Source organism: Chenopodium quinoa, unplaced genomic scaffold (genome assembly GCF_001683475.1).
Source record: "Chenopodium quinoa cultivar QQ74 unplaced genomic scaffold, ASM168347v1, whole genome shotgun sequence".
Taxonomy (NCBI): domain Eukaryota; kingdom Viridiplantae; phylum Streptophyta; class Magnoliopsida; order Caryophyllales; family Amaranthaceae; genus Chenopodium; species Chenopodium quinoa.
The window spans coordinates 125,082-142,308 of NW_018743033.1; the positions used below are offsets into that span (position 1 = coordinate 125,082).

General features: G+C 35.4%; 1 pseudogene; it reads right to left on the reverse strand.

Moving 5' to 3' along the window:
- Positions 1-1,594: 1,594 nt before the first annotated feature.
- LOC110730616 lies at positions 1,595-2,296 on the reverse strand (annotated as a pseudogene).
- Positions 2,297-17,227: the final 14,931 nt, after the last annotated feature.

Here is a 17,227-nt window from a genome sequence, read left to right on the forward strand (position 1 = left end):
GGAACTATTTCTCGCTAACAATCTCTTTTCTAGTGTGTTCGATCTGTTTTATTGAGTTCATAGGAATATGGAGGTTTCTTAGATGAATCAGACTTGTTTTGGATGATTATAAAAGAATTGTTGAGTGAAGAATGAAGATTTCCCCAATGCTCTATCGAGCATCCCATGCCCTGGCTGCTAGGGCGAAGAAAGGAAGAGCTAACTACGAAGAATAGTCATTAGATCCCACGTGCCCTATTGAGCATGTCATGCCCCAGCAGACTGGGCGAAAGAAGAATCAAGGAAGAAGTCAGTTTTACCTTGTCCGCCCGATCGGGCAGGCTTCGCCCGAGCAAACCGGGCACTGTTGGTTGAAAATCGCCTTTAATTAATTACGGAATTTTATCTTTTTAGGGGTATAAATACCCCTTGTAATCACACTTAGAAATCATCTTTTATTATTCCCTAGTATTAGAACTTCTTTAAAACCCTAGTTTTCTCTCTTTACGTAGTTTAATTTTCTACTCTTTAGTTTAGAATTATGTTCATGTAGATTATTATTCTAGGGTTAGGTTGAACCCTAGACATGATTAATACTTGATTTATTCTTTTAAATTCTTAATTAATTATTTATATTGTTCATGCTTAATTGATTGTGCTTATGCCAATACTAGATTAGGGATAATTGGTGTTGTTATTATTCTATTGTCTTGATCGCAACAGGAGTTGGGTTTTGACGGAATTGAATAGATCAATTAAGGGTATGAATTTCTCCACGGAAGTAGGTAGAATGGATTGTTAGGAAGTTAGGGTGTCGGATTTAATGTCTTTAATTTACATGATTTCACGGAAGTAGGTTTGATTGTTAATTAGGGAAGCCATTGACAATTCGGGAGAGATCTTTGGTATTTATAGGGCGTATCTTTCCTTGTGAACATATAATTAATTGGTTGGGAGGAATTTGTCTTGTATTGATTATGCTAGTGGTGATACTTAATTCTAGATGTTTTTATTATTTGATTTTCTTGCTTTAGTAGTATAATATTTTCAACCTTATTTCGATTGACTCGACTAGTTATAATTCATAGCAACTCAATATTGATACTACCTTCTCTGTGGGATCGACCCTGACTTACCCTACTACATATTAGGAGGTTAGTTAGGCTTTTATTATTTTTGTTACGTGAGCGACCGCCTATCAATACACATCATTAAACTTTCATTATCACCGGTACACCTAAACTTTTCCCTAAATACCTACAGTGACCTTAACGTTAACTAAACGTTAATTAGGTTGTGCTGTCAGCATTTTAAAGGTTAATTAGGCTAAACCCTTCTCATTTAATTTCCCTCCAAATTTCCCTTCCATTTTTCCCTCCATTTTTTCCCCTACTTATACCCCTTCCCTTCCTGTTTGCACTCCCCCTTTCCATTCCCATTCACGCTCTTCACTCTCTCCCTTGATCTTCTTCTTCTGTAATTTCCCCCTTTTTTTGTACCCTTTATATCATTTTTGGGGATGACTACTTGCTCAAAAAGCTAAAGAGCTACAATTTCAGATACTCAAGAACAAGTGTAATTGTGTAAGTGTATGATGCATGGAAAATTCTCAAAATTAGATCAATGGGGAAATACAAAAGTCACAGTTGCTTTTATCTAACAAAACACGACTAAAATCAATTGTCTGGCAAAACAATGTATTAACTGCTCCTGAATCACTTCTTCAGTAGGAAGTTCCAAATTTGTCTCCCTTTCAAAGATGTAACTTCCTTATCTAAAATCCCACAGGAGACGATATGTTTGAAATAATTCATATCAGGATCAATGTTGAATGCCAAACCATAAGATGTAATCCCAGATTGAATACGAACACCAATTGCACCAATCTTTCCATCTTCGACCCGTACCCTAGTTTCACTTTTGTGTCCAAGGTGAGCTTAAATCCATACATGGCTGCAAGTTCGATCATTGTTTGCTCAAGTTTCTCCACATAACTTCGAGCACCAACTCCAATACCACGAAGAGATATGATAGGATATAATATTGTTTGATGTGGACCATGAAAGGTTACGTCTCCTCCCCTTTGAGTGTAATGTAGTTCAGCTCCCATATGTATCAACTCAGGCTCGGGAACTAGCAAATTGTGATCTGTTTTATGCTTTCCAAGGGTATATGTAGGAGGATGTTGTAAAGAAAGAAAAGTATTTGTTATCTTTTGAGCCTTTTTATCATATACCAACTTCTCCCGCAGCTTAAGTGCATTCAAGTAGTTAACAGTGCCCAACTTCTACACTTCAAGACACCGGCGAACTCCCATTCTCTGTTATATAAAGACAAATTTTACTTCTAATTAACCTTTAAGCTGATTAATGTGGAATTTGACGTAGAACATACCAAAAATGTAAAAATAGAATCCCAAATTCCACACTCCTAGTTTTCTAGTATCAATTGAATAATTTGGAGGGAAATTAAATGAGAGGGGTTTAGCGAAGAAGAAGAACAGGGGAGAGAGTGAAGAACGTGAATGGGAATGGAAAGGGAGAGTGCTAACAGGAAGGGAAGGGGTATAAGTAGGGGAAAAAAAGGAGGGAAAAATGGAAGGGAAATTTGGATGGAAATTAAATGAGAGGTGTTTAGCCTAATTAACCTTTAAAATGCTGACAACACAGCCTAATTAACGTTTAGTTAACGTTAAGGTCACTGTAGGTATTTAGGGAAAAGTTTAGGTGTACCGGTGATAATGAAAGTTTAATGATCTGTATAATTGATAAAAGCCAAAACCCGGAGGGTATTATTAATAATTTCCCAAAAGAAAACCCCGTCCTTCCCAGTTCTCGATTTCGTTCCCTTTTCCACATTTCAGATGCTAGCACCCCTTTTCCTTCACGCAAGCTCTCTCTTTTCCCATAGGCTAGGGTTTGATTGAGTTTGAGAGTGGATCAGCGCGCGGTTTCATGGTGATGGAGAGGGAGGGCGGTGATTTCATGGCGAATTCGAAGGTGATGGGTGGGGATTTGTGGGTTTGTTTGAAGTATGGGGATGGGAGGGAAGGCGGTTTTGAGGGTGGTGCTGGGGAGAGAGGTTGTTTCCAGTTTGGCTGGTTAGGTTGGGGTGGGGTGGTTTTCGGGGAGTTTGTGGTGGATGTGGAGGTAGAGGAGGTTCACGTGAAGAGGGTGGTGTTTGGTTTTTTATTTTTTTCCCTTTTTTTTCGAAATTTTAGATTTTTTTTTTTAAAAAAAATTAAGATCATTAATATTAATAAAATGTTAAAATAAAAAAAAAATCTTAACAAATTACAACAAGACACGTGTCAAAAGTCGTGTTATTTTGAGATAATCCAAAGGTCTTTTTATTTTTGGAACACTACTGAAAGGTCGTGTTATTCTTGGCAAATATTCCAAAAAAAAAAAAAATCTTACCATTTTTGTTCTTTATTAGTTGTGTTATTCTATTTAAATGTTACTACGTATTACGTATTAAGTTAGATAGGGTGTGTGTCTTTTTCTGTTATTATTAATTGTATCGCTATTTGATTTGATAAGTAAGCTATTTTAGTATTTAATAAAATAGATGATTTAAAGAGTTAGTCAAATCATTTAAAGTTACCAGTCAGATTGCTAATCAAACAGTTTAAACAACTAGTTATACCAACTAGCTAGGTATCTGCTAAGTACCAAACAGGGGCCTGAACACCCGCATACTTTAATTTGTAGTTTGGATCCTAACAGCGTTAACCTAATGTTAAAAAAAAATTGAGTTCAATGGAATGCAATTATATAATATTTTGAATTTGTTTAATAAATCAAATTATTTTACTACTAATTTTTTTTAATTATCCTATTTGGAGCTTTTAGAGATTTCAATATTAAATATATATAATAATATCTAAAAGTGCATAAATACATACAAGCTACTTCACCTTTGATACCTCACTTGAACTATTTGGCAGAAGAGCTTCCAGACTAGAATAAGAGTACATTTCATAATATTTTTAAAAAGAAACGCAATCTCCTTGCTAGAATTGCAGGCATTCAACGAGCTCTTACACTCCAAAAAGCAAGGGATTTAATAAACTTGAATCAAAATTAAGGACAGAGCTGGATGCAGTCCTTGCACAAGAAGAATTACTTTGGTACCAAAAGTCGAGAGTGGAGTGGATTCGTGATGGGGATCGGAACACCACATATTTTCACCTAAGTACTATTACTCGTAGATGGCGTAACAAAATTGCAGCAATTAAGAAAGAGGCCGAGGGTGAATGGTTCACGGATAAGCAGTTGAATATTTTGAGAATTTATTCAATAGTGAGGAGGAACAACCCCATGAGGACCTGCCTTGTGATATTTTCCCTGAATTCACAACTCAGGATTGGAATAATTTGACCAGACCGTTTCTCAAGTGCGAAATTGATAAGGCTATCCAAGATATAGGTGCCCTTAAAGCCCTGGGTCCGGATGAGTTTCAAGCTTTGTTCTTCTAGAAGCATTGGGACCTTGTGGCAAATAATGTGTATGCTCTAGTCTTTGATGCTCTTACTGGTAAGGGCTTGCCGCATAATCTAGATAATACCTTTTTAGTCCTAATCCCAAAAGTTGATAAACCAGAGTTAGCATCCCAAATTCGTCCAATTAGCTTGTGTAATGTGGTTTACAAAATAATCACGAAATCTATTGTGAATAGAATTAAGCCTATGATGCCACATCTTACTTCTTGTACGCAAACTAGTTTTGTTCCGGGAAGGCAAATAACCGACAATATTGTTATTGTACAAGAAGTCATTCACACAATGAGAAATAAGAAAGGCAACAAGGGGTTTATGGCTATCAAAATTTATTTTAAAAAGGCGTATGATCGACTTCGATGGGACTTTATTTGAGATACTTTAATGGAGATACGATTTCCTATCTTGCTAGTTGACGTTATAGTGGAATGCATTACAACTTCTTCTATGCGTGTGTTGTGGAATGGTGAACCAACTCAAGCCTTTTCTCCCGAACGTGGAATTCGGCAAGGAGACCCCTTATCACCATACATTTTTGTATTATGTATGGAGCGACTTAATCAATTAATTGAAGAGTCAGTCATTCTTAATAGGTGGAAACCTATAAGAGCCAGTAGGGATGGTCCAAGGCTTACAAACTTAGCTTTTGCAGATGATATAATATTATTTGCTGAAGCAAACTACGAGCAAGCTAGTTGAGTGAAGCATTGTTTGGATAGATTTTGTGCAGCTTCAGGACAAAAAATCAGCTATCCTAAATCCAGGATTTATTTTTCATGGAATACGAGTGAGACACAAAGACATGAAGTCACTAATTACTTGGGGATTGAAGAGACTGCAGACTTAGGAATGTAATTGGGCATGCCTACAATGACGAGCAGGGTAACTCGGGATACGTTTGGCTATTTGTGTGAGAAGATAGATCGCAAGCTCTCGGGGTGGAAGACAAAATATTTATCACTTGCGGGAATAATTACTCTAGCAAAATCAACAATTAGCACTATGACTTCCTATGCTATGCAAACTGCTAGAATACCAAAGTATGATTTGTGATGATATTGATAAGAGAACAAGAAGATTCATTTAGGGAGGTGATGAGGAAAAACGCAAGGTCCATTTAATTTCATGGGAGAATTTGCAAAAACCAAAGGAGTTGGGAGGCCTTAGCATACAATCAGCTAGACAAACTAACTTGCTTTCTTAATAAAACTTGGGTGGAGAGTTCTCACGCAGCCAAATGCATTATGGGCAAGAGTCCTTCAAAGTCAATACTGTAAAGGGAGGTGTGACGTGGATATGTTTGAGCCAAAAACAAACATGTCAAATGTATGGAAGGGAATTACGGAAAGTGCTAAGATTATTTCACAATGGGCTAGGACTGCAATCAGTGATGGTACTACAACTTTGTTCTAGGATCATAGATGGGCCTGCGCGAATACCCTTAGGGAGATGGCTGTTGCGAGTATTCCATTGGATATTGAAGGTGCGACTGTAGCAGAAATGTGGGATAGCAGGTTGGAAATGGGTTGCGTTTGCGGATTTATTACCCCAGAACACGCTGAAAGAAATTGAGGCTCACGCCCTTATAAATAACCAAGAGAGGGGTGATCTTATTTACTGGAACAAGGGAGGCAAAGGCAAGTTCTCTATCAAGTCAGCCTTGCAAATAATTAGAAAGGATAATACAGAACTTGAGGATGGCTCATGGAAGCTAGTGTGGAAATTAAGGGTGCAGCAACGTGTTCGAATTTTCCTATGGCTAGTACTTCATGACAGGGTAATGTGCAATGCTAACAGATACAAACGTTCGTTGACTGAGGACCCATGCTGTAAATTGTGCCCAAATGTTGAAGAAAATACAATCCATATTATTAGGGATTGTAAAGCAGCGTGGGAGGTATGGCGTCAAATGGGAGGTCCTGCAAATGCACTTGACTTCCGGAATGGCTCACTCCAACAATGGGTAATTCGTAATATCAAGGTACAAAGTCACAATGATCTTTCTCCGGAAATTTGGCCAACATACTTTGCTATTGTTATTTGGTGGCTTTGGAGGTGGAGGAATGCAGTTGCTTTTGGCAAATCAAATGAAAATCCTATTGATGTTAAATCCTTTTTGTTAGAACGTTTTGAGGAAGTTTGGCGGGTCATGGGGGATGGTGTAAATAGAAATATAGAGGCCATGGCAGCTAGACGAGAAGAATTTATTTAATGGGCGACACCACCAGCTGGATGGATAGCCTTAAATTCGGATGGGGCTGCTAAAGGGGCTCCTGGTCCTGCAGGAGGAGGGGGGATCATACGGGACAACAATGGCAGACTGCATTATGCGTACTCTTTGAAGCTTGGTCACTGTATGGCCTTTAAAGCTGAAGTTCTTGCTGTGGAATATGGGCTGGAGCTAGCACGACAAATGGGGATTAAGAAGGTGCAGATCCAAGTTGATAACCAAGCGCTCTCTTATATTCTCAAAAGCTCGGAGGACTATAATGGAGAGTGTATCCATGACATTCTCCATTGCAAAAGCCTAATAGCGAAGCCGGATTGGGAAGTAAAAGTCATGCATATTTATCATGAAGCAAAATTGGCTCGCCAACCAAGGGAGTTTCACAGAACAACAAATTTGAGTTGATTTAAGTCCGGTCTTTAGCTCATGAGATCTTATTATCTCTATTTTTTTTGAAAAAAATAGTATTACAAAGTATGTTTTTTATATTATGTACCTAGAATTATTATTATTATTATCACAGAGTATTACAATATTACATTAAAATTGTACAAGATTTTAAACGAAACAATAAAAAAGTCCTAAATCCACAAAAAAAAAAAAAAAAAAAAAAAAAACCTAAGCATTGAAATGTGCAAGTTGTCAACAACTCAACATTATCAACACAACCAAGAGAGTTTCTCCACCACATACACAAAAAACAAAGAAAAAAAAAGTTTCATCAACCTACATTATCAAACTGCTTCAAGGATCATAGAGAGGAATTGGACCCCAAAAGAGGACCCAAACCAACAAGACATTAGGAACCAAAATTGGAATCAAAGGATTAACTTCACTCAATAGCTTCCTTCTTAACAATCTTTTCCTGAAATACAATCTTTTACTTTCATCATCCCATTTAGCTTCTTCAACTCCTTTGGCCAAAATCAGAGGTGGGGGTTGATTGTAAGGGCACTTTGACCTTTAAGAAATAGGGGGTGCCCTTAATCTTTTAAGGAAGAGAGAGAAACTCCACTTTAAGTTAAATGTTGGGTTGTTTTGATATTTGGGGCAGAGTAAAGGTGGGTAATCCCAATTAAGATAACAAGGAATTTGGTTAGCAATCAAGTATTGAGAGTGAAGTGATGGGTTTGTTATTGGGTTTGTTAAGATGTGTGTTAGGGCTACGAATTTTTTCTCCCATGTTGTATCCTCCATTTTTGTTGCTTTGAAAGAAAGCTAGAAATGAAAGTATTGAGTGAGAGGATTGGTTTGAATTTTTTGTTCCATACGTCTACTCTTGTAGTCATTAGTCAAGTGTAAGATGGCTTTGGGCTATGCCTTGTGCCCACCAAGTATGTCTTATGGTTGGATAAGCCAAGCCCGACCCATCCTACTTGATATGTAGGCCGTATTACACAATTACACATTGCGTCATGTCAAAGTATGTTATTTCGACTCTATTTTGTGTTCATGTTAGACACTTGACACTCATACGAGGACATGAAATCCTTCCTTTACACTTCAATGCTTACTTAGATGCTTCAATCGTCTTTAACCACAAAACCATAGAAAATACTCCATATAAAAATAAAGGTACGAAAAAAAGAATATGTGCTATAAATAGACTTCAGATAACATTTTAACAAGATTAACAATCAAGTTAGTTATAATGTGTATAAGTATTTTTACAATATACTTGCAATTCAAGTAGAGTTATTTTAAATTGGAAAAATTGATGGGAATAATCCCAATTTTCAGTACTTCGCTCAAAGCCTCAAAATAATCCCAACTATCATTATTCTCAAAATAATCCCAACTATCATTATTCTCAATATAATCCCAATTTTGACAAAATCTACTCAATTTTGGTCCAATTGACTTGTTACTTGCTAAGTAAATTGTTAAATTAACTAATTTCTTTGAAAAAGATAAATATTGGGATTATGTTACTATTTTGTTAATCCCACTCTTTCTCTCTCCTCATTCCTTCTATAAAGCTGTCCCTTTTCGTCGCTATCGCCATCGCCATCTCACTCCTCGGTTGTCTCACTTCAATTCCCCATCTTCGTTGCAACTCTTCCTCTATCTTCCTTATCTGTTGTAATGTTTTATTTTCCACCTTTTCTAAAAATGGGTTGTCACTAAACGGTTGTGTAGATAAGGGGCGGATTTGGTTGTGGTTGTGGGGGTGGTGGCCTCCATATCCTTCTTTGAGCGTCATCGTATGCTTATTCTCCGAATGATGTACATTATAAGACTACATTGAAGAAGTGCTTACTTCTCACTCAAACCGACGAATAACCAATGCAAAGGAAGCAATCATACTTCCCAATGATAATATAATATAATAATGAAGAATTACTAAAACGTTTTTAATATTAATTAAGCAATCCTTCAATCAAACAATGATAAAACAAGGATGAGTAGAATATAAGTGAAAAAATGATGATATTCATCTAATCTAAGAGCACTTACAGCAGAGAAAAAATCCTCCTCTAGAATTTTTTTTCCCCCCAAAAAAGTACCCCACCAATGAAATTTCTCAACAAAATTCTAGAAAAATTTCTCAACTTTTATCTTACAGCTATGGGCTGACTATTGGTGGGGTAGGGTGCAAGTTTTGGTTTTTTTTTTTTTTTTGATTAATTTCGTGTGGCCCACCAAAAAAATAAACATACAATAATTATTCAACGTAAAATTGCAAAAGTTGTGGTGAGATTAAATGTTAGCCAATGATCTTCTTACACGTGTCATTTTTTGGAAGAACTTTATTCTAACAGTAAAAATATTATCGTTTTAGTGTAAAACGACTATTTTGTATATAATAAATTATATTTTAAAAAAACAAAAATTACTGACGGAAAAAAAAAATCTCTATAAGTAGACATCCATTTTTTCATATTTTGATACAAATGAAAATATCGTTTTTCACTCTTTAAATTCCTTAACTGTATCATTCAAGTGTTTAATCAAATTTTATCCCCTAAATTTTTGTGTTATTTTGTTCCCTTTTTTAAAAGTAAAAATGGATCCTAATAATCCCAATCGTACACATTTTGTGAACGACTTTGATCCTTCATCACTTATGAATCATCCACAATTTTCTCATTTTTTTCAAATGTATGGAGAAAATTTTTCAAATTTTCCTAATATTCCTCCACAACAACCACCTCCAGAAGAAATGATTCCACCAACTCACCAAAATTATAACCAAATTCCACAAGTCTATCAAGGAAGTAATAGCCAATTCAATAGTGATGAAGAAGAAACCGTTCCAGAGACACCACAGTATCCCCCAGAGCGAAATAAGCCAATTCCAGTTGCAAAAAACACCCGTGATTGGTCTGTTAAAGGAGAAGAAGCTCTAATCGAGACTTACTTCAACAATTACACAAACGCAATTATTGACAAAGATAGAAAATTTGCTAACCTTTGGAGAGAGATACATCGAGAATATCATGCGGCTCATCTATCTCGACCATATGAGATTCCAGAGCGGAACAAGAACATGTTGGAGACTCATTGGAGGAGGATGACTGCCGTCCTACTCATCCGGGCAAGTGTTATGGAAGAAGCTGGTAAAATAACGGGAAGTGGGTAACATGATAGTGATGTGGTAAAAATTGCCCATGAATTGTTTCGAAGGTTTTAAATTTCAGGTGAACGAATATCCAAAGTGGAGAAAGTTCATGAGGTGGGGTCTGAATAAGGAAGAAAGGAATAAATTTGATGCTAAACACAATGCGGAAAAAGAAGTTGAAGAGAGCAGCGGTAGTGGTAAAAGAACTAGAGATGATGCTACTAGTTGCTTTGTATCTGGAGGTATAAGTCGCCCTGCTGGTGTTAAGAAATCCAAGGCCAGAAGAAAAGGCAAAGGGGTAGCATCAGAAGATTTGGCTGTTGTTGGTGAATAGATGTTTACAATGGTAAATGCGATATTGAGGTTACCCTTAAACAAAAGAAACTTGATTTTGATATGCAAAAGGAAACGAGGAAGCAAAGACAACTAGAGTTGGAGGAGAAAAATCTCCAGATGCAACAAGAGAAGATGGAGGCAGATAAACTGAATCGAAAATTCGATACATTGCAAGTGTTGTTGTCCAAGACATCGCTTAGAGAAATGGATGAGAAGTTTAAGCAAAAATTACTCGAGGAACTGTACGGGTAAAAATGAACACTTAGTATTTTGGCTTGTCATTGTATAGTGATGTTTTTTATGGTATTGTGTAATATTATCTCCTTAGTATTTTGGTTTGGCATTGTGTAGTGTTGTTTTTTTATGGTACCGTGTAATTTTATTTATGGCATTGTGTTGTCTTGTTTCTGACGTTATGTAGTCTTGTTTATGACATTATGTAGTCTTATCTATGACATTGTGTAGTCTTATTTATGTCATTGTGTAGTCTTATTTATGATATTGTGTAATCCTTATGGTACTTTGTAAATCTGTAATGCATGTTTTATGACATTGTATAGTCTTTATGAAAATGTAAAGTCATTTTTACAATGAAATGTGTGTCTCCGAATAATCACATCTATGCCATCTGTTGTCATTGTGTAGTCGTAATCACCTTAACATTGGAAATTTCTATACCAACTTTCTGAATCATATCATATGAACAAATGTGCCTCATTCATTTTATATAAAGACTAGGTGAATGGTTTGCAATACACATTCAAAACATCATCCACAGAAATTTACTAAAATTAACACAAATGTTGTTTCAAAATAGCTCTTCAAGCTCAAGTTCTTCATCTGATAGTAATGAAGAATTTCACCAAGTTATTGACGACCTTGTCAATAATCACTTACCATCTAAATTGTACCCAACTAGGGGTGGGACTTTTCAAACCGAACCGTGAAACCGCCCGTTACCGAACCGAACCATCACGGACCGATCTGTTTATAAACCGATAAATGTAAACCGAAAACCGAACTGAACCGTTCAATATCAAACCGAAACCGAATTGAACCGCTCAATGTCAACCCGTTACGGACCGTAAACCGATAACAAACCAAACTGCGCAAATCCGAACCGAAACGAAACCGAACCGAATGGTTTATAAACCCGTTAATGACCCGAACCGTTTATAAACCGAAACCGTTTAAACCGAAAAAAAAAACCGTTTAAAACGAACCATTTGTAACCCGCTAACCGTTTAAACCGACCCGTTTATGAACCAAAACCGTTTAAACCGCACGTATAAACCGAACCGTTATAATCCGCTAACCGTCTAAACTAAACTGCCATAACCCGTTAAACCGTTAAAATCGAACTGTTTTCGAATCGCAACCTGTTTAAACTTATCCGATTACAAACTGCTTAATTCAAATTGAATTATTTACAACCTAAATGGCTAAGTAGTAAATACAATAAAATAATTAATGTTAATAAGATCTAATCAAACGGCTTAGGTTTATACAAAGGTTTATATCACCTAGATCTAGGCCAACGGCATTATTAATATCATTTTAGATTACTTATTTATTTTAATTACAAGATATATCATTTGTATCTTTTCATTCCAGTAATAAAGTCCACCCAAATTATCTTCATTGTTCCTTGATATTCATGATCATCCAATAAGATAACATAAGATTGGAGATAAATAACATTAAAATTAGAGTAATATCAACAAGCAATTAAAAAAAGTCACCATTTTCATTGATTAAAATTCACAATACATATACCAATACGGCAATACATAATGAAACTACTATCACTACTACCAAGATTAGATTTCAGATTTATCAACTGAAAAAATGATACATGATAAGATGAAGGGAGGAGTGAGAATGTGAGTGATTTGGGAGCAGAATCTTGAAACAGAATCTTGAAGCAGCAGCACAGCAACCAAGAGCAGAGGAAATAGCAGCAACAAGCAGGAACCCGCACAGATTTGGGAGGAACTTATTTTTGTTTTTCAAAATTGCTCTCAGATTTACGTTTATCGTATCATCACTGAGCAATGGCTGTTTTAACTTAAAACTTGAAAAATGCTGCCAGCAAGTACATATACATTGAAGTCTCAACATAAATGACAAGGGCAACGATGATTCAAGAAAAATTAAAACAGCAAGCATAAGAAACGGCAGCAACAAAACTTATCATAAATTCATAACACAAAAGGCAGCAACACAGCACCTCAAGCTGGCAGGAGGCAGGAACCAGCTCATGCAGGCAACAATATAGGCAATAACAACTCAGCAGAGACAACAACCAAAAGGCAAAAGCACTACCAGCAGGCAGCAGCTCATAACAAGTTCAAGCAACTTCAAAATTATAGCTTTTGTTTTTTAAAATTGCTCTCAGATTTACATCACCGAGCAATGGTTATTTTAACAAAAACTTAAGAAATGCTGCCAGCAAGTCTGAAAATAAATGACAAGGGCAACGATTTTAAAAGTCTAGAAAAATGCTGCCAGCAAGTCTGAAAATAAATGACAAGGGCAACGATTTTTCAAGATAAAATAAACCACAATGAGACACAAATACCAGTTATGCAGATGAAGCACTTTCGGCTTTAATCTCTTTACCAATAAGGAGGACGTCTTCCTCAACATCCGCTTGATAACAGAATTTCATTTGCACTAGTCAATGTTTCAAAATTCAGAATTATACAACAAACGTGATTACTCATTTTAGGCACAAATCTACCATTTTCCCGTAAAAAACAAAAATACAATCAACAACAGATTTTACTCATTTTAGGCATATTTCGACTATATTCAAGCAAGAACAACAACAATAATCAAATTATTCAAATACAAAAACAGAAAAACTGTATTAAAAAAAAAACGAAAAGGAAAAAGTAATTACCTTTGACGGCTTGAAGGAGATTTGAAGATGGAGAACTTACCTGAACTGGAGATCAAAAGAAAAAATCAAGAATTTATCAGAACTTGAAATTAAAAAAAAACCGAAACGAAAACGAAAAAAACGAATAAATTAACAAAAAAATTACCTTAGGGTTTGACGGCTTGAAGGAGAGGAAGATTTGAAATCAGAAATCAGAACTTAGATCCAAAACAAAAATGAAACGAAAACAAAAACCCTAAATAAACAAACCGAAACAAAAACGAAAAAAATCAAAACGAAAACAACAAAAATTAACAAAAAAACGAGAATGTAAAGCGAGAAATCAGAAATATAGATCCAAAACACAAATGAAACGAAAACAAAAACCCTATATTAACAAACCGGAACAAAAACGAAAAAAATCAAAACGAAAACAACAAAAATTAACAAAAAAACGAGAATGTAAAGCTAGAAATCAGAAATGTAGATCTAAAACACAAATGAAACGAAATTGAGCTTGAGAATTTCAGAACGAAAGAGTGAGAAACTGAGAAGTTAGAGAGAGAAACTATGACAGAGAGAGAAACGGCTGAATGAGTGAATGAGAATGGCAGAGAGAGTGAGAGTGAGAAATGGCTGAATGAGTGAATGAGGTTTAGGTTTTACTTCAGTTGATCTAACCGTCCATATTCAATCTCAACATCTAAGTTAGATCTAACCGTTCATTTTTTTTTTTTGTAGATTCTAGAATATTCATCTAGATCTAACGGTCTAGATTTTCTTTGTGTTTTTCTAGGTCTTTTTGACCGTTTTTTTTAATTATTTATTATTATTATTGTTATTATTATTATTGTTAGTATAATTATTTGTTAATATTATTATTATTACTAGTTTACTACTACTATTATATTATTATTATTATTATTATTATTATTATTATTAGTTTATTACTTATAAGTTATAAATTGTAAGAAACGCAAATGTTTCAAAATTGAAATTGATTCAATACGACATAGTTAATGACTTAATGAGTTAATGGCTTAATGCTCATCAATGTGACAATATCTGACATCTGTGAGTCTGTGATTGTATATCAGTATATATAATAAACTATAAAACTAATAATAACTTAATAAGTAATAATACTAATAACTAATAAAGTAATGAAAATCTAACCATTGTTTTTCATGGGCATTCAATCTAACCGTTGTATATTTGACTATTCGTACATTACTAACATTAGTATTGCATAATGCTTTCATCACCACTTTAATTAGTGATTTCGTGATTTCGTCCATTTAACTTATTAAGTTATTTGAGTTAGTAATCTAAATAAAGTAACAAACTAAATAACGAATCCATTTAATCTCGTGTAAGTTATAATTTATAAGAAATGCAATGTTTGGAAATGGAAATTGATTCAATAAGATATTGTTAATGTATATGTAATTATATTATTATGTATATGATGTATATCATATCGTACGAATGTACGGTTGGTATCATTATCATACTATCATAAGTATCATTGCCTCATTGAATTATTGGTATGTACTAATCGATAAACATATTTAGTTATTTACATATCTGATCATTAAAACTTAAAAGTTTAAAACACTTGTTGATCAATCTAATTGAATACTTGTACATTCTTAATTATCGATTTATCGTATTATAAGTATCAACTCATTAAATCATGGTCATGATTTCGTGATTTCGTCCATTTAACTTATTAAGTTGTTTGAGTTAGTAATCTAAATAAAGTAACAAACTAAATAACGAATCCATTTAATCTCGTGTAAGTTATAATTTATAAGAAATGCAATGTTTGGAAATGGAAATTGATTCAATAAGATATTGTTAATGTATATGTAATTATATTATTATGTATATGATGTATATCATATCGTACGAATGTACGGTTGGTATCATTATCATACTATCATAAGTATCATTGCCTCATTGAATTATTGGTATGTACTATAATCGATAAACATATTTAGTTATTTACATATCTGATCATTAAAACTTAAAAGTTTAAAACACTTGTTGATCAATCTAATTGAATACTTGTACATTCTTAATTATCGATTTATCGTATTATAAGTATCAACTCATTAAATCATGGTCATGACGCGATCTTTAAAACAATCATGAATTCAATTCATGACCCAAACCGCTTATAAACCGAACCGACATGATCCAAACCGTTCATAAACCGAACCAATTGAACTGTGTAAACCCTCTACTAAACCGGCCCATTTCAAACTGAACCGACATGATTCGCACCGTTTATAAACCGAACCGATATTGACCCGGGTAAATCCGCCCCTAAACCGACCCATTTCAAACCAAACCGGCTTGATCCAAACCGTTTGTAAACCGAACTGACATTGACCCGGGTAAACCCGCCCCTTAAACCGACCCGTATCAAACCGAACCGACATAATCCGAATCGTTTATAAACCGACCCGCTTATGACCCAAACCGAATTTAAACCGCAAAGAAATAAACCGAAACCAAACCGAGCCGTGACTAACCCAAACCGAACCAAACCGACCCGCCTGCTAAACTAAACCGTTTCAATCCGAACCGCTCCAAACCGAAACCGACTCAAACCGAGGTCAAACCGAACTGCCAGACCGAAGTCCCACCCCTATACCCAACACCTCCACCTAAAAATCAACGTAATAATACAATTGCTCATGTTCTAGTTCAAATGGATAGTAATCATGAACAAGGGCATAACTAATTGTTCAACGACTATTTTGCGGATATTCCGGTATATAATGAGAGTCAGTGTCGCCGGAGGTTTCGGATAAGACGACCTCTATTTTGTAAGATTGTGGAAAATGATGAGTTTTTCCAGCAAAGGCGAAAATGCATCTGGGAAGTTGGGGTTGTCTAGACTCCAAAAATGCACGGCAACGATGAGAATGTTAGCGTATAAGGTGGCTCCTGACGCAGTTGACAAGTATCTACGTCTGGGTCAAATGACTGCACGGAAATATCTGAATAATTTCTTTGCAGAGATAATCAAGGGATTTGAAGCTGAATATTTACGAAGCCGACGGACGAAGACCTACGAAAGATCCTTTATAGAAATGACCAACGAGGTTTTCCAGGGATGATTGGCAGTATTGATTGTATGCATTGGGAGTGGAAGAATTGCCCAAATGCATGGAAAGGTCAATATTGCGGACGAAATAAGAACGCAACCCTCATTTTACAAGCTGCTGCACGTAAAGATGTTGAACGTGCATTTGGTGTCCTACCAGCGAGGTTTGCAATTGTACGACAACCAGCTCTTGCTTACGATGAAGATGTGCTAGCTGACATTATGAAGGCTTGTATAATAATTCATAACATGAAAGTAGAATATGAACGAGATACTTATAAGAATGCTGAAGTAACAAGAAGATATTACGAAACAAATCGCCCAATGTCACGTCTAGGAGGTGAAGCTAGTACAAGTGGTACCATAGATTGATGATGAGACATTTCAGTTTCAAATAGGGCGTCCTACCGACTTTAATAAATACTTGGAGATAAGGGACGCTATGCGTAATAGACGAACTCATCAATCCTTGAAAGATGACTTGATAGAGCACATTTGGGAAAAGTTTGGTGACAATAATCCTTAAAATCCAATGACGCTTTAATCATCATGTATCGTAATCATATTTCACTTTTTATTAATGTAATGCATTTCTAGTTTTATTACTTGTGTCTTACAAT